Below are 23,786 nucleotides of genomic sequence, written 5' to 3'. Positions count from 1 at the left end.
GAGGGACTTGAAAACACAAAAAACACAGCTAGAGGACATTCTCATCTGGGGCAGCACAACAGAGGAACATAATTACAGGTTAAAGAGAGCAATGGACAGGGCTAGAGCATTAGGCCTGAAGCTAAATAAACAAAAATGTAAATTCAGGCTCAGAGAAGTTACCTATTTAGCAGAAAGGTTAACTAACGAGGGGTATGTATTGATCCTAGCAGAACACAAGCTATAAAAACCATGCCAGAAAATAAAGAGGGAATATAGAGGTTCACAGAAATGGTTACGTTTGTTTGTTGGTAAATTTATACTTGATTTGGCTGCACAAACCAGCTACCTCCATGCACTCATGCAAAAGAATAGTCAATGGACATGGGATGCTAACCTGGACACAGAGTTTGGTAACTTAAAACAATTGATTCAGAAAGCGCCTGTCCTAAGGTATTTTGACAGCAGGAGACAGACCAGATTGTCTACTGGTGACTCCAAAGGCGGCATAAGGGCAACACTGCTACAAAAGTATGACGACCATTGGAGACCAGTGGTGTATGCATCCAGGGCTCTTACAAAAACAGAATGCCACTATGCCCAACTTGAAAAGGAAGCTTTAGCCCTGGTGCATAGTTGTAAAAAAATTCCATGTGCTCATTTACAGAAGACCAATTGTTGCTGACACTCAGCCCAGAATATGACTGTTTTTTCAGCTCCAACTGTATGATTAAACAATAGCATATAAATCAGGGAAAGGGTTGTTGGTGGTAGACACATTTCCAGAGCATTTGATAAAACTGTAGTAGAAACAGAGGTGGAGTCAGACTTAGTGCATGTCATCCTGATACAAAAGAATTGTCCTGTCTCAAAAAGGAAGTGGAATGAAATGATGAGATGCCATAGGCAGTAATTAAAGTATTTAACACAGTGTGGTCAGGACACTACATACCATACCCATATTTCCAATTCAAAGCAGAACTGTCTGTTATTGATGGCATATTGTACAGAGGAAATAGAATAATTATGCCTAAAATATAACAAGCTGACATGCTCCCAAGAACACATGAAGGAAATTTGGGCAAAGAGAAATACTGTGTTGGCCACAAATGAACAAGGAGATAGAAAAAAAACCAGTTAAAATGTGTGAAACATGTCAAAAACACCTATCTAAATAGGAAAAAGAGCCTGTGTTGATAAACAACGAACAGTTACGGTCATGGTCTAAAGTTGTTGTGGATTTGTTTACGTATTCAAGTGTTTTGATTCTGGATTATTATTCTCATTATGCAGAGGTGGTATTATTAAAAAAGAAAACAGCAAAACATGTTATAATGCATATGCAATCCATATTTTTCAGGCATGGAATCCCTGAAATGATCATATCTTATAATGGTCCGCAGTTTGATGGACATGAATTTAAAAACTTTGATAGAGAATATGGGTTTAAGCATGTAACTTTGAGTCCCAGGTATCCTCAATCCAACAGTCTTGTAGAGAATAGTGTGACAGTTAAAAAAAACTTTTGAAAAAAGCCACTGACTCAGATACAGAGCCACATGTGGCTATACTGCGCTATAAGGCAGCACCAATACATCATGGATGGTCACATGCAGAGATATTGGGCAGGAAGTTGAGATCAAGACTTCCTACTTAAGTCAGTATTGTAATTAGGGACTACTACTGAGGTGTTTATAAGCAACATAAGTGTAAACAAAAGTCGTATTATGACAGAGTCCAGTGTGTTAGAGCCTTTGAAGCTCAGAGATGCTGTGTGGATTCATGATGGTACTTGCTGGGAGCAAGGGGCTATAATGACTCATGCGGTTGCCCCATGATCTCTTGAACTACATACATATATTTCTGAGGAACAGGAGACATCTGCAGCATCTTCCTTAAGAAGAGGGGGATAAGGAGGCAGATACTTCACTGACAGCTACAGGACAACGCACTGAGAAAATCACTGAAGACCCTTCAGATCGGCAAGCAGAACAGTCTGCTGATTCAGCGAGTGCAGGATGGAAGTGGTGCCTCGTAGATCTAATAGACTGAGGGCTTGGCTACACTTGAGAGTTACAGCGCTGGTGGTGGCTTTACAGCGCTGTAACTTACTCCCCATCCACACTGGCAAGGCACATACAGCGCTGTATCTCCCTGGCTACAGTGCTGGTTGTACTTCATCTCGATGAGAGGAATAAAGAGAACAGCGCTGGTGCTGCAGCACTGGAGTGCCAGTGTAAACAGTGATTAATCTTACTACGCTGTAACTGACCTCCGGAACCTTCCCATAATGCTTTTTAAGTAAAGATAACACCCTTTGTTTTGTTGTGAACTCGGGGCTCCCGGAGCTGCTTATCTAAAAACACAAATACAGCTACTGTTTGCTCCAGCAGAGGCAGGCAGAGGGATCCCTTTGGAATGTTTGCTTGAGGAGAGAAGCAGCACAGCATGCAGGTCTGTTTCAGAGCAGCTGCTTATCTGGTCTGTGAGGAAAAAAACAAAGAGGGCTATTTGCATTTAGTGAATGAGAGAGGGGTGGGGGAAGGGGTTGGAACTTGCAAGGCAGGGACCTGACACAGTGTCAGCTCCAAAAATCCACTCTCTCTCTCTCCCCCACGCTCCCTGTCACACTCCACCCCACCCCCCTCTTTTGAAAAGCATGTTGCAGCCACTTGAACGCTGGGATAGCTGCCTATAATGCACCACTCCCAACAGCGCTGCAAATGTGGCCACACTGCAGCGCTGGTAGCTGTCAGTGTGCCCACACTGCAGCGCTTTCCCTACACATCTGTACGAAGACAGCTTTAACTCCCAGCGCTGTACAGCTGCAAGTGTATCCAAACCCTGAGAAGAGCACCTGGAAGACTCATTGAGCAATACTAACAAAGTTATGGTATTTGTAGAGAGACAATTGGTTTGTATGTTAAATTGTTTGGGATTGCTTATGCTGGAAAGGGGAGATTAGTAAGAGTATGTACTGGGCCTTTAAGAGCAGGGCACATGCTAGGAAGAATCAGCTGTAAGCAGTCTAGTGGCAGCTTCATGAGATACACAGCTAGGAGCACATGTCCTACATAACTCCATTTTAGTTCTAATGAAGCCTTACTTCTAAGAGCCCAGATTCTGCCTCCTTCTTCTGAATACATAAGACAATACAGGCATAGCAGGAGCAGGTTCCGAAACAAGGCTGGAGCAGGACAGGAGCAGGGACTGGAAGCAAAATGGAGCAAGGGCTGGAGGCAGGAGTAGGGTGAGCACAACTGTGGGTGCAGTACAAGTTGAGCAGCTGCTGATCTGCTGCAGGTGCCAGGCTTATAAGTAGGGCTGCTTAACCAGCAGCCAATCAGGTGCTGTGCCTATTCTGTCAGTTCTACGGCAGCGCAACTGGGCTCACTGGTTTCCTAGTAGTGAAGTTAGTCAGGAACCAGGCCAGCAGCTGGTCCTAGTGACAAGAGGGTATTCTTGTTATTCTTGGCATCTCTATCAAGGCTATCAACTAGAGTGCCAATAACCGCTAACTGTGACAGTGGTGATGTCATTCCCAAATAGTGAACAGATTGCATAGATTAATGGAAACAGTTTTCCCTTTAAACTACATGAGCCCAAGAGTATGAAGCCTTTTCAGCTAGCATTTCACTTTGTAAATTAGGAAGGTCTATTGCCACAATCTCGCTGACAAGAAATCTTCCATTGATGACAAAGGGCTAGATTAGTAAAGGCAGCAATGTTCATTCACAGGTAAAGAAACCAATGAATTGCTGGGCAAAACTTTATTCACCTTTACTACGCACTATTCATATTCCTACCAAAGCCAAGGGCAGTTCTGCATCCATTTGGCTCTATATTGGAGTTGTTTAACTTTTCACACCATACCCACGCATTCAACCACTCACAATTGGTCTTCCTCAAATATACTCTCCGAGCTGTTGATCTGGTTTCCACAAGGCTTTCACAAAAGATGTTGTGTTTTGCAGAAAGCGCTGCAAGAATCATGTTTATGCAGTGCTCTGCTGCCTGAAGACGACCAGTTGCAAGTGGCTGAACAAATTCAGTTCAGAGGAAGACTGCAGATAGGGAACGCAAGCTTGCTCATGACTCCTCTCTAAACCCCTAGGGAACTGAAATTACCCAGGCTGAGAACCACTGCCTGTTTGCTGGCATGTAGAAATATGTTTCCTGACTGGAGACCATAATGCTGCAAGCAGCTTGATGCTCTAGACCAGTGGGAAATACTCACACTCTGACTATGATGCAATGGGTCTCCAGCAAAGTGAGATGATAGCAGCTGAGTTCTGAAATTCATTAATTCACTGTAATGACTTCAGCTCCAGAGTGGGAACTTGTCTGGTTCCCAAGCTCTCTCCCACTAATAACTTCAGACAGAACTGGACAAATAAATTACAAATATTTTTTTAAGTTGCCCAAGCTCTAGATACTGTTGCAGATTCTCTCATTATCATAGTTACCTCTCTCATGTGGAGAGCTCTGTGCAGAGGGGAATAAAAACTTACAATTAAGAGGGAATCATATTAAAAAATGGAAAATATATTTCATCCAATAAAATAAAATGAGAAACAGACCTAAATTTATCATAAATGTAACAATAAATAACATTAAGAAAGTGAAAAAGAAGGATCTGCCAAAAATATTTAAAAGTACAATATAGTAACTCTGAACTGGGGAGACATCAAGCTATAAAACCTAAAGAAATGGAGACAGCCCTACTAAAATGTTTTATTCTTTGAAGTCTAGTGAAATATATACTCAAACCCTGATATTCAGCAACCAAGTTCACCCGTCCTTGAAAGACGCAGACAGCAAAAGGGTAAGAGTTCATTTCAAGGATGTTAGTGTATATTTGAAAGTTATGCAAAGGTATGTAAATGGATTTCTAGCTCCATTAAGAGGTCAATATAGCGTTCTCCCAATAGCTAGTCATACCCCCTACTTGCGCTTACCTATGTACTCATGCATTCCAATCCATTCTTTATAATGAATCCCATCTTTTCTCTATAAAGCTAGTTTAAACTGGTAACCAATTTTATTGCAACAGTGTGCAAGTAATTTCTGCAGATGCTTTACTTTTTTATATTTCTTTCAATTTAGTTAATTGAAAAATATCTCTTGTGTAGTTTTTAATTTCTTTTCTTTAAGTTTGTGAGTCAATGTAACAATTGTGCATGCTTACCCTAAAGTGGGATTGGCAAACAGCACAACATGGGGCTTGATTCTGTTCTTACTTTCACCCCTGTAATTCCACTGATTTAAATGAAGTGACTCCTGATTTATACTGGTGTACTGTAACTCAGAGCAAAATCAAGCCATGACTCACCATAGAGCAGTGGTTCCCAACTGGGGTTCGTGAACCCTTGGGGGTTTATGAAATGTATCAGGGGGTTCTCAGAAAAAAATTCTATAATGGCGGACAGAGCCATCCCTAAGAATCCTGAGCCCCACGCCGTGCAGGGCCAGCAGCCCAAGCCCCACAGGGCATGGGGGCCTAGCAGCCCAAGCCCCATGATCATGACTTCCTGGCAGAACAAGTTTAAACTTTGTTGTAGCTGTGCGTTATTTGCCTGGACTGCTCAAGACCCAAATGCTTGTGGGAAGAACTCCTTATTTGAGTTGGCTTCTTAAATACCTTCTTGCTGTTTCACATCTGGTACTCCTTGGTGAAACATGTAGGAGGCTTAATCAAAGTGATACGAGCGACAAAAGTGAAATCTTGGAAGAGCGTCACCATTTTCATAATGTAATAAAATTAATAATGTAATGATAAATAATAATGTAATAATAAGTAGTGGGTAATAAGCGTGTCACAAAAAAATATTTCCAAGATCACTGCTTCTATAATTTATGCTCAGGTAAGGGAGAAAATCCCTGGAAATATTCATTTTTAGGAGGGGGTATGTGAGATTTGATATTTTTGTGAAAGGGGTCTGCGGGTTGCTAAAGTTTAGGAACCACTGCCATAGAGGTAGAATATATTTATATAGCCTGACAAAACAGGTTGAAACAACTATATAAACTGGAGTGTTGGTTGAATTGTGAATGGCTCGTTTTCTTCATAAAGTAACTGTATCTATCGACCTGGTGTTCTTGTAGCTTTTTTCCTATGCCAAACACATGCAGTAGGAAGTTTCCTCTGCTCTTTTGTCGTCTTCTTTGCTGCTCTCTTATTTCATGACCTCTGAGTTAATCCTTCTATTCTTCCTATTAGGAAGTTTAAGCAGGCAAACTTCAAACAGACTAGCAATGGGTCACAAGGTTTAATGGGCACACAGATAATCATCTAAATTACATTTCTGGGGCTGATGGACCAGACAGGCTTAGAGAGTAACTTTACCAGCTTTCACTGTTAATCAGCAAGGATTGTATGTCTCAGTATATATCTGCCTTTGCTTGCCTCCCTGGGGGGGCTAGGTCATACTGACTGATTAGTAAAGGCAGCTGCATTAGCTTTCTTCTCCCACAAAGAGTGTTGTGGAGGCCCAAATGACATGAAAGGCAAATGTGACCACAGCTCAAACACCAGACACTCTCTTCTCATCATTGTGGAATTATCCACCCTCTGCTTGCAGATTATGATACTCAGCACAACAGTTGTTGCCAATTTTCATGATCTGTTAACACTTAGGAAGTCTCATACTAAAGGATCTTCTTTCACATTTATTGTGTGTATCATCGAGGGAAGAATGCAACAGGCTATTCTACATTCTCCAAGGAGTTCAAGAGCAATAACTTTAGGTGGACCATAAGAGCTACAGGAATTGCACAGTCAATAGTTAATGCACTGGATTTCATCTTTGGAGACAAAACTTCCAATCTCTTCAGGTGGGTGGGTAAAGAGAATTGGAGATCCCACTTTTCCTAACGATTCAGACAAAAATAATGACTTTACACACCATGTACCTGATTCTCCTCTATCTTGCAAGTTGGGTAGTCATATAGAACAGTGGCTCTCAACCTTTCCAGACTGCAGTACCCCTTTCAAGATTCTGATTTGTCTCACATATCCCCGAGTTTCACCTCACTTAAAAACTACTTGCTTACAAAATCAGACCTAAAAAACCCCAAAAGTTTCACAGCACACTATTACTGCAAAATTGCTTACTTTCTCATTTTTACCATATAATATAAATGTTGTACTTACATTTCAGTGTATAGTATACAGAGCAGTATAAACAAGTCATTGTCTGTATGCAATTTTAGCTTGTACTGACTTTGCTAGCGCTTTTTATGAGGCCTATTGTAAAACTAGACAAATAACTAAATGAGTTGACGTACCCCCTGGAAATCCTTTGAGTATCCCGAGGGGTACATATACCCCTGGTTTAGAACCACTGATACACAATCATAGAAATGCAGGACTGGATGGAAGTCATCAAAACCACCCGACTGTGATGCAGCAGGACCAAATAAACCTACACCATCCCTGCCAGGTGTTTGTCCAACCTGTTTTTAAAAAAACACCAGAGAAGGGGATTTCACAACCTCCTTTGGAAGCCTGTTCCAGAGCTTAACAATCTTATATTAGGAAAAACTTTCTAACATCTAACCTAAATCTCCCTTGATGCAGATTAAGCCCATTACACCTACTTCTACCTTCAGTGGACATAGAACAATTGATCACTGTTCTCTTTAGAAGAGCCTTCAACATATTTAAAGACTATTATCAGGTCACCCCTCAGTCTTCTTTTCTCAAGATTAAATATGATAATTTTTTTAACCTTTCTTTAGAGGTCAGGTTTTCTAAACCATTGATCATTTTTGTTACTCTGCTCTGGACTCTCTCCAGTTTGTCCACATCTTTCCTAAAAGGGGGCTTGGGGGCAGAACTGGATACTGTAACTCCTCACTTAATGTTGTAGTTATGTTCCTGAAAAATGCGACTTTAAGCAAAACGATGCTAAGCGAATCCAATTTCCCCATAAGAATTAATGTAAATGAGGGGGCTAGGTTCCAGGGAAATTTTTTTCACCAGACAAAAGACTATATTATATATATATATATATACACACACACACAGTATAAGTTTTAAACAATTTAATACTGGTACACAGTGATGATGATTGTGAAGCTTGGTTGAGGTGGAGGAGTCAGAGGGTGGAATATTTCCCTTACTGCTAAATGATGAACTAGCAATTGGCTGAGCCCTCAAGGGTTTAACCCTCTCATTCTGCAAGGCAGCAGGAATGGGGGGAGAGATGCGCATTCCCCTTAAGTACACTGCCTTGTTAATTAGATCAGCTTGCTGAGACTGCAGCTGCTGCAAGCTCCCTCAATCCTGAGTCCTGCTCTATGAAAGATGGGGTAAGTGGGGTGCAGGAGCAGGGGAGAGGGAGACACCCTGATATTAGCCCCCCCTTCCTTCCTGCCCCCCCGGCACAGCAAGCAGGAGTCTCAGGGAGCAGCTCCAAGGCAGAGGGCAGGAGCAGCACATGGTAGTGGGGGCACAGCTGAACTGCAGGCAGCTGCTGCACAGGGAACTTAGGGGAGCAGGGAGCTGATAGGGGGCTGCCGGTCCACCCTGGTTCCAAGCCCCCACCAGCTAGCTGCAAGGGGCTGCTCTTCCTGCAAGCAGTACACAAAGCAGGCAGCTACCAAACGACGTTAGAAGGGAGCATTACACAACTTTAAATGAGCACGTTCCCTAATTGATCAGCAACGTAACAACGAAACAGCGTTAACCGGGACAACTTTAAGTGAGGAGTTACTGTACAGTACTCCAGCTGAGGCCTCACCAGTGTCGAGTGCAGTGGGACGAGTACCACCCATGTCTTACATATGACACTCCTGTTAATACATCCCAGATTATTAGCCTTTTTTGCAGCTGCATCACATCATTGACTTATATTCAATTTATGATCCACTATAACCCCAAGATCCATTTTAGCAGTACTTCCCCCATGCCAGTTATTCCCCATTTTGTAGTTCTGCATTTGATTTTGCCTTCCCAAGTGACGTACTTTGCATTTGTCTTCACTGAATTTCATCTTATTGAATTCTGACCATTTTCCAATTTGTCAAGATCATTTTGAATTCTAATCCTGTGCTCCAAAGAGCTAGCAACCCCTCCCAGCTTGGTGTCACTTGCAAATTTTATAAGCACTCTTCAACTCAATTATCCAAGTCATTAATGAAAATATTGAATAGTACCAGACCCAATATTGACCTCTGTGGGACCCCACTAGATGCTTTCCCAGTGAACCATTGATAACTACTCTTTGAGTACAACTAATAGTGCACCCACCTTATAGTAATTTCATCTAGACCACATTTCCCTAGTTTGCTTAGGAGAATTTCATATGGGACTGTGTCAAAAGCCCCACTAAAAATCAAGGTACATCTACCGCTTCCCATCTATCCACAACGCCAATAATCCTGGCAAAGAAGGTAATTAGGTTGGTTTGGCATGATTTGTTCTTGAGAAATCCATGCTGGCTATTCCTTATAACCCTATTATCCTCCAGATGCTTAAAAACTGATTGGTTAATAATTTGTTCCACCTGTGCAAAGTAAGTGCATCTGATCTAAATTTTCCATTCAACTTACATTGGAGGTTGTGTTTTACACCCACTTTGACTATACAAAACACAAGGGAGCAGAGAATCAGGTTCTTTAGTTAGTGAAGTTTCTTTGTCAAAGAAACAGAAGCATAACGCCTGAAGACAAATAGCTTTCAAGGTCTTCATTTTATTGCCTTTTGCAACTTATTAAATGAACACAAAGCCAGACCAATTAAATTATTAGCTTAGAAATAAGCCCGAATGCCTTAAGTATACAAAACACAGGCAAACACAGCAGCGAAACTGTCAATGAACCTGTATTATGCTAAACAGCAGAGAATCTGCATAATATGTAAATGAAAGAAACAACTTGCTGTTCTTGGTCTGAATTACCACAATGATGCCGAACACAGACAACTAAGTAAATTAAAGCAAAATGCTGATTTCCATATATACCTGATTAGATTTTTAAAATCCTAATTTAAATACATAAACATTCAGCAGGCCTGATTCTGACCTCACACCGGTTTTACACAGGTGTAACTCCACTGACTTCAGTGGAGTTACTCTGATTTACACCAATGTAAGTGAGAATAGAATCAGGCTAAGTACCATTATGATTACGTTCTATAAACCTCTATAAAAGGTTGACGTTTCAGAGGCAACCATATAGTGCTATTGAACAATGCAATTGAGCAAAGACAACTGACTTTGGAATTCAAGTCTTGAACCTAAACCTGAATAGCAGCTAATGCCTACACAGTGTACCAGAAACAAATCAATCATACTTACATTGTTTTGTTGCACAACCTGGCTGATTCGTACAATTATCCAGATCACAACTTCTTTTTCCCTTTCTTCCACAGAACAAATTAAATAATTATAAAGTTATTATTAAAAGACAAAATTAATTAGCAGGGAGAGCTTGCTCTCTCATTATCCATACTTCTTTTTATATCATCAAAATAACAGGCCATAATCTTCTACAGCAAAATGTGATGGAGAATTTTGACTGGAATGAGGAAGCTCTGAGAGTATCAGAAGATAGATATTTTTGGAGGTGCAGTGGCTAGTGAACTATCCTTTCACCTCGGCAGACCCAAATTTAAATTTTAATATAGGCCACTAGTTAAATAAATGTGTTAAATAAATAAATGTGGTGGGGTCATAAATCCTGACCAAAGTCTATTGAAGCAAATGGGAGTCTTTCAATGATTTAAATGGGCTTTGGATCAGGGACATAACCTCAGCCTACACTTTTCCACATGCCAAAACCACCACCCAATTAACACAAATGACAGTCTATGCTCAAGAGAGGCCCTAGACTAGAATACCTGAGATGAGGGTGAGGAACACTTGCAAAGTTGTGCCTGGAACAATGTGTAACATTAGTCCTGACCTATACCTAGCTGTGGACAGCGATACTGTGGTCCCTCAATTCCATGAGTACTAACATTCACTCACAAAAACAATTGAAATCCCACAGAAACATGGCATTTCCTACAAATCAACTTAAGGTAGGTACTCTTAAAAAAAAATCAGCTTTGCTTAAATATGTACCATAATGAGTAGTTATAAAATTCCAGTGCATTATGCAACACACAGTAATATTACTGTATGTACTTGGTAAAAACTGTAGGCCTGAAACATGCATATTGATTTGGCTGGGTTACCTACGAGCTGACAGCTTGATCACAACTACAACACGTTTATTATTGACATAGATTTAAAATCATCTCTCATTAATGACCTTTCCCTCCAGGAATCAAATAGGTTGGGAAAAGAGAAAAGACAAAAAATGACACAATCCTTTACCCCAAACACACATTACATCTTTCTATTTGGATAACCTTTCCCCTCTCCCCACACCCTTTAATATTTTTCATTTAAACATACCCCTGCACTTCCTGGATCTAGACGGGATTGTAAGGGGAAATGCCAGACTCACCCTTAGCAGTACTTTCACAGTGTGCTTCATCCAAAGATCTTGAAACACTTTGCAAATAGTAATTAATTAATTCTCACAACACCCTGATTATCCTCATTTTACAGAGGAGGAAGCTGCCCAAAGCCAGAATTCATGAGCAAGGTAGGCTGAAATTCCACTCTCCTTTCCATGGTGAGGGATCAAGCTGTGTGACTCAAACCAGCCTCTCTCAGACTCACTTTCAGAACCATGAGAATAGCTTGGAGCAAAGAATGCTGGGAAACAAGGAAGCTTTATAAAGCCTCTTGCCCTTACCACAATTTGAGGACAGAGCTGGAATGAAGCAGATTTTCAGAAAAGACCCATTAGCACAATTATGGAAAAGTGAAATACTTTCTTCATTTGTCTGCTGAAATTGTGTTTTACTTTCATAAAGATTTTGAGACCAACCCCTCTGACAAAGGCCTGAGAGACTGTAGGATTTGGGAAATCCCCTGGTGTAAAGGTGACAATCAGTTTCTATGTGACCACTGTCCCTGGTGCAGGGGTTGTGTTAGGAGAAAGGGAGCATGGTTGGGCACTGCTGTGCTCTGACCATGGCCAATTAGAGTAGGAGGGGGTAGAAGGGCCATTTGGCCTGGGCCTCAAGCTCAAAGAGGGGCCTCAAATTTAGACACATTAATTTTTTGGCATTTGATATCTTTTGCAACTTGTTTTTATGAGCATCCCTATGTGACACTCTTTCAGCTTAGAGCTCCAAATTTAAGCAAATAAGAGATATGATTTGGTAAAAGACAATTTTTTGTTAACTGATATAGATTGTCATATTAAAGAATTAAAATTTTTCATAAATATTAATAAAAATATATTGGTTCTGATGGCACAAGATTAGACCGTGATGAACATGTCCTCTCAGCTCAACTGATTATATAAACAAACCACTACTAGTGGTTGGTGCTGGATCAAGTTTTGAAAGCTAGAGAATTGCTAGAGAATTGTTACATTTTAGTGTCTTTATAGTTTTACATCTAGTTGACTAAGGAGTTCTTTATGTGTGAGAATTCCTCATCATCATCTTCATATGGTAGCTAAAAGAGGTGACTGGCCATCATCATAGGCTTTCATAGTCTATAGGCCCAGATTCAAGGTGAAAATTTGTGAGGACAATGTTGTACAGTGAATTTTGAGAGGACACATGTTTGAATTTTTTGGACATTATCCCTCTGTCTGTGTCTGTGTCTGCTATATATATATGTCATCCCTTTGTCTTCAACTCAGCCTGTTATATTATACCTTGTGTGCTTGAGTTTTGATTCAGTGATAAGGATAATAACCTGTCTGTTTCATTTTGTGTTCTTAATTAATATTCCTTTGTTTTAAGTCTTTTCAGCATTTGTGTACCATTCAGTATTTGTGTACATGTTTACAGTAGAAGATTTCAAGTGTAGGTAAGCTACTTATTTACAGCAGAATATTTCAAGTGTGGATAGGCTACATATTGACCAGATAGATCACTATGAAGAGGAGATTTGAAAGTGGTGCAAGCAAGAAACGGCGAAAACAACTGAGTGAAGCAGCAGTTAAGAGCACAAAGACAATAACTTCATTTCTCAAACCACAGGAAAACACACCTTACCCAACAAACAATGCTACAGATAATGAAAACTCCGCAACTACATATTTCATTGCCAATACCTGAACATGAGGACAGTAGTCAAGAAGGAGATGTGCCAACAGTAACAGATGCAGCAGAAGATCCTGTGTATGATCAAGAAACTCAACAGCAACAGGAAGATGTAGCTCTTACGCAGCAAGAGCAATTCATGAGTACTACAGGTTTGACTGTGACTGACATTGGAATTATTGACAAGAGCAATGCTGCCCAAATGCAATCTTTTCTTGAAATTAGTTGTCTTGAAATTCCAAGTAACATTCCACAAGATTCTGATAATCATGCTTTCCCTACTCGTCTTCTGACAAAAACTCTTCCAAATGGTGAGACCTGCACAAGAGACTGGTTATGCTGGAGTACGGAAAAACAATCTCCGTACTGTGCACCCTGCTTCATTTTGAACACAAGTGCTGCAAATGCATAAGTTCTCTCTGATCAATCAGGATGGAGCATCAACAGAGGTTGGAAGAAGATGAAAGACCAAATACCATCACATGAGAATTCAACGTCACGCCAAGAAAACTATGTTGCATGGAAATCAGCCATTAGGGCAGCATTAGCTGAAAGTTCAGTTGAGAATTTACTCTTGACTGAACTTTCTACAGAAACTAACAACTGGAAAAAAACTTCTTGAGCGCATACTGAACGTTATCCTTTTTCTTTCTGAGTGGGGATTGGCTTTCTTTGGTTCCAGTCAACATATTGGTGATCGTGCAAATGGAAACTTTCTAGACATAGTTGAGCTCCTCAGCAAATATGATCCACTTTTATCAGAGCATGTTAAATATGTTTGAGAATCACAAGAGTCAAAATTGCATGCAAGTCCATTATCTCCCCACACACGTAAAAAACGAGTTTATTGAGCTATGTGGGTCATTCGTATAAACAACAATTCTTGATGAGATTTGAAATGCCAAGTTATTTTCAATCTTTGTTGATGCCACTCCAGATTGTTCTCACAAGGAACAGACTACTATGGTTATTCAATATGGTAAGATTGTAGACAGCTCAAAATTTTCAATTGAAGGAAGGTTTATTTTGATTGATAATTTCACAAGAAAAGAAATTGCTGCTAGAGTACTAGCAATTCTAGAAGGTTAAGTTAGATTTTCAGGTCTGCATTGGTCAAGCCTATGACAATGGATCTAATATGACTGGGAAGTACAAAGGTATACAAGCTGTTCTGCTTGAGGATAATTCAAACTGTATTTTCTCCAGCTGTGGAAGCCACACACTAAACCTTGTAGGTGTTTACTGTGCTGAATCATGCAAGGAGGCAATTACTCACTTTGGAACTGTTCAGCAAATGTACAGTCTTTTCAGTAGCAGTCCACAAAGGTGGGAAATTGTGAAGCAATATCTTCCTGTTTCACTGCATGGGATGTCCAAAACTAGATGGTCTGCACAGACTGATGGTGTTCAACCAGTTGTGCAGCATTTGAATTCAGTGAGAAAGGCTTTAAATGAGCTTGAATCTCTCAATCTCACTGCACAGTCTCGAACTGAACTTCAGTGTATGTCCAAATTTGAAATGCATTCTGCTGTCATCTTTGTGGATGAAGCTACTTACAATGATCCACCAAACTAATCTGGTAATTGAAGCATGCAATGCTACACCTGATGTTGAGAGCGATAACACTGAAAGTCATATCAATGACATTCAACAGATTCATGAACAATGGGATGTGATTCTGTCCGAGTCCAAATTAGTAGCACAGAATACTGGCATTTCATCTAAGTTCTTCACCAATTGCAGCTTACCTACTGAATCCGATGCCGAGCAGCATTATAGGGTCAATGTCTTCCTTGTCATCATTGACTCTATTCAATCAGGTCTTACATGTCTATTTGAGTCACTGCGACTAATTTGTACCCTTTTGGGGTTTCTTTGGCAGTTCAACAGACTGAGAAATGAAGATCTACTTTCCGCAGCTGAACACTTTCAGCAACAGTACAACAAAGAAATCTCAAGAGATCTCAGTGACGAGGTCATCTTCCTCAAACAAATATATTCCACGAACTTTAAATTGGATTGCAAGCCAAAAGAATTGTTTCAAAATACTTGTCGTTCAGGGGAGGGGGGTTGGGGAGAGGGATCCCCCCACACTCACCGGCAGCGGTGGAAACCAAGCAGCCCAGTCCCAGCCCACTCCACTTTGCCAGCTCCCAGCCGTGGCACTCCGCTTCCCACCATAGGTGAGTGCGGACCTTTCCCCAACCCCCACCTCCCAGTGACACGTCTGGGGCTGGGGCTGAGGCAAGGAAAGTGGAGTGGGCTGGGGTGACATCGCTCTGCTTCTCGCCGCAGGTGAGTATGGGGGGGGGATGTCCTTTTCCCAACCACCCCACTCTCACCGGCGGCGGGAAGCGGAGCAGCCTGGCCCCAGCCCACTCCACTCCATCAGCTCCCAGCCGCGGCGCTACGGTTCCCGCCGCAGGTGAGTGCGGGACCTTTCTCCACCCCCACCCCCAGCGACACGGCTGGGGCTGGGGCCACGTCACACCGCTTCCTGCTGCAGCTGAGTGCGGGGAGGTTGGGGAAAGGACACACCCAACACTCACCAGCAGCGGGAAGTTGAACAGCCTGGCCCCGGCCTGCTCTACTCCGCCAGCTCTCAGCTGCAGCGCTCCACTTCACACCGCAGGTGAGTATGGGGGGCGTCCTTTCCCCAACCTCCCTGCACTCACCGGCTGGGAGGTGGCGGAGTGGAGCAGGCTGGGGCCACGTTGCTCCGCTTCCTGCCGCTGGCAGTGAGTGCCTGTCAGGGGGCAGGGGATGTGGATAGGGGTCGGAGCAGTCAGGGGACAGGGAGCAGGGGGGTTGGGTAGGGGGTGGGGTCCTGGGGGTGACTAGGGACAGGGGTCTCTGGAGGGGGCAGTCAGGGAACAAGGAACAGGGGAGTCAAAACAAGTTTGATATAAGGCGGTCTCACCTATAACGCGGTGAGATTTTTTGTCTCCCGAGGACCGCGTTATATTGGGATATAGGTGTATTTAATAAAAAATTGCTCAAGCTAAAAATCTATTCCAGATATGTAGGATAATTTCCTGATAATTTAAAAACAAACAACATCCTCCCACACAGATGCACACAGACACACACAGCTATCAGGAATGACAAAAAACAGTTTATATGATCTGCTTCCCCTATAAACAACATTCTCCCCAGAGCTGTATTGCTTACCCGTTGTTTACTGCTGCCTGTCTCATTTCAAGGCCACCCACAATGGTTCATTGCCATTATTTGTGGAGAAATTAGTCTTGTGGTTAAAGCATAAGACAGGGAACCAGAAAAATCAGGGGTCTAATTCCCACTGTTGTCAATGATTCTATGTGACCTCAGGTAACATTTTTATTTGTACCTCAGTTTCCCTTTTTGTAAAATGGGGTTATGGAGTTTATAAAACTAACCTATCTCACAGAGGTGTTGTGAGGCTTAAATGTTTCATTATACTCCTACTGAAGCCAACTGGATTTTTGTCATAGACTTCTGCGGTGCAGGGAGCAAGGTTGGGTCACTAATATTTCTAAAGCACTTAATCATCCAATTGTAAGCGCCAGGTAGTAAGTTCATTGGAGCAGTTCTTGGTCTTATAGGTCTGTAAGGCACCATGTACACCAGTGGAATGTTATAATCATATGAAGTATAGTATCTATTTAATATCTGACAAATCCTTTATCTGTGGGACAATATCATGAGCATGTCAAAGGATGGAATCGATCTGTTGGGTCTTTTCAATATCTGTATTTTCTGATCCCATTCTCATACATCACCTTGAAATGGTAAAGACATTTTTACACTGCAACGTAAGACTAACAGCAGAAGGATGTAATTTAAAAAACCAAACCATCTGTCAGGTCAAGCGTTTCAGCAACAGTATCACTAGGCATGGCAGGGTGCATGCTGGAGCAGAGGCATGCAGAAGAGGGAAAGGAAGAAGAGGGAATATTTAAGAAAAAAATGCAATACTGAGCTATGAGGTGCAGCAAGGAATGTAATGAAAAGTGAGATCATTGCTAATTATACGTTTTCGCTACAACAATGCTGCCTAAGAAAAGGGAGTGGAGGAGAAAAGGAGACTAAAAGCTGTATACCAAAGGATCTCTTTTTAAAGTAACTTAAATGAGCTAAGCGACTTGATCCTTTCTCTGGCTGCTGATCATAAGTGAAATGAGTTAGCTGATGACACCTCAGTCATTAGTGAGCAATAGAAAAGTCACTGAATATTCAGCATATTGTTACTCTTGGTCCCAGATCATCCAAAACCATAAAGATGTGGCAGGTTATTCCTTGCCCATCCTTTCCAGCAGTCTATTTACACACTAGTTCCAGGGCACATGCAGGCTCTTAACTATAACAGTGATGATTCTATATTCCACACAGGATCACACCCTCTGCATGCTACTTCCTGAGAAGCGGCAAATATTACACGGAAAACTCAAAGATACAGTTGAAAACACCTAACAAAACAAGGATAATATGATCTAAAACAACTAGTGCTACTGCAAGGAACATTGCAGTAATAACCACAAATCCATTTAAGGCTAATGGCATTTTGGATTGTCTAAGTAGGGGCATTTCCAGCAGATCGAGGGATGTGATCATTCCCCTCTACTCAGCACTAGTGAGGCCTCATTTGGAGTACTGTGTCCAGTTTTGGGCCCCACACTACAAGAAGGATGTGGATAAATTGGAGAGAATCCAGCGGAGGGCAACAAAAATGATTAGGGGGCTGGAGCACATGACTTATGAGGAGAGGCTGAGGGAACTGGGATTGTTTAATCTGCAGAAGAGAAGAATGAGGGGGGATTTGATAGCTGCTTTCAACTACCTGAAAGGGGGTTCCAAAGAGGATGGATCTAGACTGTTCTCAGTGGTAGAAGATGACAGAACAAGGAGTAATGGTCTCAAGTTGCAGAGGGGGAGGTTTAGGTTGGACATTAGGAAAAACTTTTTCATTAGTAGGGTGGTGAAGAACTGGAATGGGTTACCTAGGGAGGTAGTGGAATCTCCTTCCTTAGAGGTTTTTAAGGTCAGGCTTGACAAAGCCTGGCTGGGATGATTTAGTTGGGTTTGGTCCTGCTTTGAGCAGGGGGTTGGACTGGATGGCCTCCTGAGGTCCCTTCCGGCCCTGAGATTCTATGATTCTATGATTTAATCAAGGGGTGATGGATAGGATCATGAGCTGAAATGGCAGTTACATGTATCAATATACTAACTTATAAAATGAGGACACATTAGCATTAGTAGGATGAGGATATACAAATAAGGAAAAGGGGGAAAAAAACCTACTGAACATGCATTAGCTATAGGGGCGTTAGTATAACATATTATAAAAGTTGCATCCCAGCCTGTGGGCAGTAGAAGGGAGCCCTTGGGAGGTGCCAGAATAATGGCCACTGGTGATGGTGATGAGGAAGATAATGGTCAGGGCCGGCCTTACTGAAAATGGCGCTCTGGGAAAAATTGTATTTTGCCCCCATCACCCCTGGTCCCCATGGGCTCCCTGGGCTTCCCCATCCCCCTGCAATCACCTCTGGGCCCCACTGCCTTCCCCAGTGTTTAATTTGTATTGAAATAGGTGCCAGAGCTCAGTCCTGGCACATGTTAAGCACTGGCACAGTGGCCTGATACCGGTGGGTGCTGGCCGAGCACCCAGCTCTGAAGGTAATGACACCGCCACCAGCAGTGCAGAAGTAAGGGTGGCATGGTATATTGCCACCCTTACTTCTGCGCTGCTGCTGGGCATGTGCTCAAGGCAGGCTTCACACTGTCACATGAGGGCTGCATCTTGCCAGAGCCCACACCCCTCCTGCAACCCTCTGGCCACTCCTGGCTCACCAGGGCACCATTTCAGATTTTGGGGGAGGGGCGCAAACTAACTGTGATTCCAGGGCCTGCTTAGGCACCTGAAAATTCTAGGGTTTGGGGGGCTTTTTGCAGCTGATAACTTAGGAATTAGCTGAGAGGAGCATGGTATCTAAAACTTATATGGTACACTAAAAACTACACGATACACTAAAAATTTACAACCTATATTAGCACAGTGTCTACATAGACACTGTGTCACCCTAACGCACCGACATAAGCCCTATGCCTCTCATGGAGGTGGAGTTATTATGTCAATGTAGTAGGGCACTTACATCGGTGGGACAAGACTGTAGTGTGTACACTGACATAAGAGGCGAAGAGGGATAGCTCAGTGGTTTGAGCATTGGCCTGGTACACCCAGGGTTATGAGCTCACTCCTTGAGGGGGCCATTTAGGGATCTGAGGCAAAAATCTGTCTGGTGATTAGTCTTGCTTTGAGTAGGGGGGTGGACTAGATGACCTCCTTAGGTCCCTTCCAACCCTGATATTCTATGACATAAGCTGCTTTAGGTTGGCCTAACTGTGTAGTGTAGACCAGGCCTGAGTCTGACTATACCTCAGATAAGTTCTCTGCAAAATGGAGATAATACTCCTGTCTATCTCACAAGGTTGTTGTGGGAATTAATATTAGTAGAGCACTTTGAGAACTTCAGCTGAAAGGTGTTTAGTGAAAAGTATTATTGTTGTTTTATATGACTGACTTGGTTATGCTGTCTATCTGTACAAGCACGCTTCATTTAAAATGTAGCAAAACACACTGCCCTGCCAGGTAATTCCCTGTTTGGACTGACAATGAAATATACATATTTTAATTACCTAACATAACAACCAAAATGATTTTGATGAATTACACCTCCTTTGTACAGGCAGTGCTGTGTAAGAGCTAGGTACTATTATTCTTAGGACTTGGTCCTGCTCCCATTCAAGCCAATGGGAGTTTTGCAGATGATTTCAACTGCAGGTCTGGTCCCACAGTGTGTTTCTGAAAGTGTCTAGTGTTGTATAACCACTACAGCTGTAATCACTGTATCATATTGTATGAACCCTACCTACTAGACTTATCATGCTATATGAATCATAGTAAACAGATACAAGTAAACAGGGTTATATATAGCTAAACTGATATGATATAACAGCATCTATATACAATGGGTGCACTTAAGAAGATTCTACCATCTGGAAAGATTTTACTGGTCCTGCTGCTATTTCCCATTATAAATATAGGAAATCTCTCTCATACCAGTAAAAACTTTCCAATTAGTAGAAACTTACTTAATGGAACCACTGTACAGTACTAATTCTTTATAGTATGATTATGTTTCACAGAAATGCAGGGACAAGGATAATGATACACTGTAACTAGAAAATAGCATATTAGCTGTTCATTACTCTCAGCACAAAACCAAATAAGAATAGCTAATGTTATTAGGGAAATGAACGTGCACAAAAAATATTAACATGATACTGTAGATATAAATTTTCAGGGCATCACAGAGAGGCTTCTAATCTCTGCAGGTCACCAGTAACTGTCCAGGACTCTAGCTACACCAGTATTAAAAATGAAAGAGGTAATTAACATTAAAAACATTTTACTCTAATACATAAATAAATCGCTATGTGTTTTAAAGATAATGCACAACATAATAAATGGAGGGATTCACTGGTTATTTCCATACATTAGTTCTGACCATTATGACAGTGCATAACTAATGTTAGGCTCTGTTGTATGGAGGTTACAGTGGTATCCCTATCTCATGGAAACAACCTATTGGTTTCACTTGGTCTTTTTGTACATTGCCTACATAGAGATTACAAGGCCATTAGGAATATAGCAATGGTGCCACTGCAACCAAATTAAAATACTTTGAATGCTGTCAACAATAAAATGAAATTACAAACAAAAACAAACCAACAAGCTTTTCATTTACAGGCAATGTAGCGTTGCAGGAGAGCAGAATGCAAATAAAAGAGATGCAAAACCTCTTAATGTGCTGCAGTGACTCCACAGTTTATCCCCTACTAATTTGGTTTTAATGAGGACATTATGGCTGCTGTCAATAAGGAGAAAGGACAATAATTTGGTACTGCGAGGGAATGTGAGGCTCGGAACCACACACTTCTTAACTGAATAGCCTTGAACTTAATCCAGGATTACTCGGATGCATGAGAATTGTTAGAAGACTGGAAACAACATCTCTAGCTCTGTCTTTGTATTGTAACCTTCATCATGGTATCAGCTTGCAGTGAAACCTGATTACCCTAATGGGATTAAACATAAAAGAAAGTTTTAAAAAAAGTTTCTGGATTAGAATTCTAACTGAAGCCTACTGTGAGAAAGACCATACCACTGTCATTGACCTTTCTTTTCCTAGACATGATCCCAGTTCTGCATAGTCAAGTATCCAAAGGAGAATCCATCAGTTCACGGTGTATTTATCCTTTTGCTTCTGGAACAGGTGTCTAGTTACTAAGAGAACAAGCATGGAAGCCATTGAACAGTGACTACAACAAATGCTGCCTGTGTGTGTAATGTACTCCAATACAGAAAGCGTAATGTAATTATAATATTTGGAGCACTTAAAATATGTTTCCTATCAATAAATCACCATAAACAAAAGAGTGTTTGCTCTAGCAAATACGGATGAAGCAAAAAGGAAATGCAATATCTTGGCATTTTTACAGTGCTATTTTTACCTTCACTTTGAAACCTTAATAACTTTGGGTTTTTTAGATTTAATAAGATAGTTTCTGAAATGTTTCCCTTCAACATACCTAAAAAGAAATGCTACTTTAAAATCACATGCTGCATCTTCAGAATCCCCATTAGATACCTCAAAAATGCTTTTCATCTCATATTTACTTTTAGTTATTAAAGACCTCCATAGCTCTGAACAATTACATGATACATTTAATTAGGAAAAAGCTTTTCACATATGAGCATACAAATGCAGTTCAAGCAAAAGGAACTTATACAGCACTTTTCATTTTAAGCATTCCAGATCTCTCAATAATGCTTCAAAGATATGGCATGAGGGTGCATACATACTAAAATTAAACATTAACAACAGTGTAAACTTAATGTGGGAGAACATACATTAGCACAAATTCCTATTCCTGGAACCAGATATATGCTCAAGATTGGGTGATAGGAGTGGCTTTTCTCATCTTCACAGCCAATTCCGGTTTCTAAGTAGCATATGATATACCCCTCCCACTGCTGCTCTCCTGTTTTACTCCGATTCACTACTGACATCAGGCAAGTCACTGGGCCACCTTCAAATGCTGTGTGGCCTTAGATCTCATGAAGCAGCTCTTAATCTTCTCCTGACTGTAATTTGCTCCCTATCCTTATCACTTATAAAAGTACATCACTGCCTTAATTCAGGCAAGTAGGATTTATGAAAATTGGCACTACTATACATCAAGAAAACTGATAGACCCACTTCCACACCTTTTATAGCACTTGTGCATTTAAACTTATTTCAAGACTACATACCTGTTTTTAGTTACTGAAAGAGTAACTATTGCCAAAACTTTTCCATAATCATACTTTTCAACATGCCAAAACTTAATGAGGAAAAGAAGACCCAGTCAGAATCAATTTGGGGTCCTTTTTAGTAAAGATCAAGAAAATAACACGTTTCCAAAAAAGAACACTAAAAACAATCCCTAATTGTAGAACAGACCACCTACAAAGAAAGAGGCCTCATCAGGCAATATAAAGAAAAAGGTGATTTATATTCTGCAGTCAGTTGCTCATTCCTGTAGCATCATTGGATTTCCTGAAAACTATACAAAAGCTCCAACAACAAATGAATTCAAAATGTGTGGAACACTAGCCAGCATAATTCACCTTTGTGGAAACAGTGCCTGGGTTTCATGATGCGGGTACGTGATATAAAGCAACAGATTAGATTAGACACGTAGATGTTAAGCTCAGTGAAGATTTGGTTATTATATCTCTGAATATGCCAGGCTGAACTCTGGTTCCATATCAGAGACTCTCCTCTGGGCCTAGACATGATTTCAATCTGAGAACAAAATTATCCCCTTCAACCTGTAGTGTGGGTTTATAGGATATTTTGGATTGGTTACACATAAGAATCAGAGAAGAGAATTTTGCCATACATTTGCATTGATGATTTTGTTTTTTAAGGACCCTGTGGACTGACTTCGTTACTGCCAACTACACAATTTCCCAACAACACTGACAACTTCTCCTTGCTGCTGTTGCAAGCCTTGTTGCTTATTTCTTCACAATACCTTTTCTTTTTAATTACACCCTTTTCTGTCCCAAAAATCTAAAACATGTGTCAGCTCCCACTTTGATTACTCGAACTTCCTCTGTAGTATGTTGAGAAAAACTGGAGAAAAAGAATCAGGTTTTAAAAGGGGGATATTTGGTGTAAGTCAAGAAGTTTTGTGACACAAATAGAAATGGCAGAGTGTGAGCCCACAATGCTGAGTTTAATAAAGCCCTCTTGCTTACAATCCTGCCTGCTTGTGATAATATAATTTAGCGCTATTGAAATACTCTCTCTGGGTTCCCCATTAGACCTCTCCACTCTTCAATCTATTCAAAACTCCACAAACAAAGTTATCTTCCTTGCCTATTGTCACTTCCCTCTTGGAATCTCTCCACTGATTTCCCCGTCCCCATCATATCAAGTTTTAACTTCTAGTGCTCAGCCTTCAAAGACCTGCACAAAGCTGTCCTGGCCTACATCTCAGATCTCATATCCTATCACCTTTGCTCCACTAATAATGAAACCTCAGTGCCCCTTTATTTTAATTTTCCTACTCCCATCTTCTATGCTGACCCCTATG

At 41.2% G+C, this 23,786-nt stretch overlaps 1 protein-coding gene across 1 annotated transcript in view; it reads right to left on the bottom strand.

Annotated features, from left to right (window-relative positions):
* CPED1 (cadherin like and PC-esterase domain containing 1) overlaps window positions 1-23,786 on the bottom strand; it is a 221,739-nt gene that overhangs the window by 78,196 nt on the left and 119,757 nt on the right. The window lies entirely within an intron of this gene.

The sequence above is a fragment of the Mauremys reevesii genome, linkage group 1 (genome assembly GCF_016161935.1).
Source record: "Mauremys reevesii isolate NIE-2019 linkage group 1, ASM1616193v1, whole genome shotgun sequence".
NCBI lineage: Eukaryota > Metazoa > Chordata > Testudines > Geoemydidae > Mauremys > Mauremys reevesii.
The sequence above is the reverse complement of the archived record's forward strand: the minus strand, read 5'-3'. Positions and strand labels throughout refer to the sequence as shown.